Here is a 2,069-nt window from a genome sequence, read left to right on the forward strand (position 1 = left end):
CTGTGCAGAATGTTTTTATTGGACTGCGATACTTTAAAATCCACACCATGCCACAGTGGAATTGAAGTAAAGGAAACTTAAAACCATGAAGCAAAATAGTTTTGTTGCACACATCCAACACAGGCGTAAGACAACACAAGAGCCTGTTTGTATATAGAGCGTGTCCTGAGAGGTTGATGAAAATTATATTGTTATCCATGAAATTGATGTTTTTAAAAAAGCGTCAGATGAAAGAAAGTCTTTTAAATGGTTACTCATTATAGGATGCGATCATTAAGTACATACCGCACAATTGGTAATAGTGGTACCTACAATCTGTGCAACTAGGGAGGCCAATCTGGATTGAAAAATGGTTAATCCCGGGATTCCCTGGATTGGCATTTCCCTGTGTGGCCCCCCCCCCCCGCCCACATAACTCACCATACACCGGGGGGCGGGTAGGAAACCTCAGAAGCTCTCTCTCGGCGGCGTGTGACGGCGCAGCGAGACCTCTTACGCTGCGGAGCCGGGAGCAGGAAGCCGGGCAGCATCTAAGCATCCTGAGGACGCTCAATGCTGATCCCTCAATTGCCGGGATTGGAGCTTCCATTCCCGGCCGTCTTTGGGCTAAATTCTGGGATTCCACCGATCTCGGGACTGGCCTCCCTATGTGAAACCTTTGTGTAATGTGTACACAATTCATAATGAGGTAGTGTGTGTTTGCATCTCATGTGCCACACGTCTGTACAATGCGGTTCGGTTACATTAATCCGGTAACAATATACTGCATGATCGTAGGGTGAATTACAGTGTGTGAGCAGATGTGATCTATTGATACATAACATCAGCCCATCACCGAGTTACAGGGTGTACCCAGCTACAGGAGCAAAGATGAAACAAACACGCCATTTGCTCCTGCAACAAACCACTTTGCTAGATAAGGGGTACAAGTTACTATTTCTGCCTGCTTGTACATGTAGCACACACCTGCTGCGCCGCTTTGGTTTTACAGTGAGCCCCTCGCGTGGCTGCGTTGTGTCGTGGTCACCCACGAGTGGGAATAGTCGATGATAGTCGGCGTGCCAACTATCGGGATTTAGATCTGGCGGGCTGTAGGCGTTGGTATCCAGACCGCCGGTCACATAACTACATCCCTAATCAAATAGCAATGGATCAGTTCTGCTGTTAAAGAGCTAGGAACCACAGTACTTACTCAGCAGCTGTTTTGCAGCACATTAAAGTATAGGTTGCAAATGGATGGGGACAGCGGGAGCTACACCGCCATCATGTAATGGCTTTGTTACTGTCTATAGCAGGCATTCCCAACCACGGTCCTCAAGGCACACCAACAGTGCAGGTTTTAGTGATATCCAGGCTGCAGCAGATGGTTAAATCAAAATAACTGAGCTACTAATTAAGTCACCTGTGCCGAAGCCTGGATATCACTAAAACCTGCACTGTTGGTGTGCCTTGAGGACCGTGGTTGGGAATGCCTGGTCTATAGAATAGATTTAGGTGTGCTTAAAGAGATGTAAAATAAAAATAATTCACAGGTTCAAAACAGGGATGTGAGAGCTCAGTGTCTTGAGATGTGTGTGTATGGTTATTTGCAGAGCGAAGGCACTTTATGGTCACATCGAGGACACTTGTTCTACACTGAGCATGGTGGTGTAATGAAGTTAAAACTCCAGCATTATTGAGGTATAGCTACTTATTATAGAGGGGATGAAAACCCACCGCAGCAATAAATATTTGTAACAATTAGCAAGGAGAGCATACCTGATGATAGACAGCAGGATAGGGAGGTACAGGACCCAAATAATGACACATCCAAATCTGGGGAGCTCTTTCCAACTCTGTAACTAGAGCACCAGGAACGGGAGCCCTGGCTGTATGCAAATGACAATACTGCCAACGACCAGGATCATATGTATACAGGGGGTCATTCCGAGTTTATCGCTCGCTAGCTAGTTTTAGCAGACGTGCAAACGCTATGCCCCCACCCCCAGGGAGTATATTTTAGCTTAGCAGAAGTGCGAACGGTTGTATCGCAGAGCGGCTACAAAAAATTTTGGTGTAGTTTCAGAGTA

This window comes from Pseudophryne corroboree, chromosome 9 (genome assembly GCF_028390025.1).
Source record: "Pseudophryne corroboree isolate aPseCor3 chromosome 9, aPseCor3.hap2, whole genome shotgun sequence".
Lineage (NCBI taxonomy): Eukaryota > Metazoa > Chordata > Amphibia > Anura > Myobatrachidae > Pseudophryne > Pseudophryne corroboree.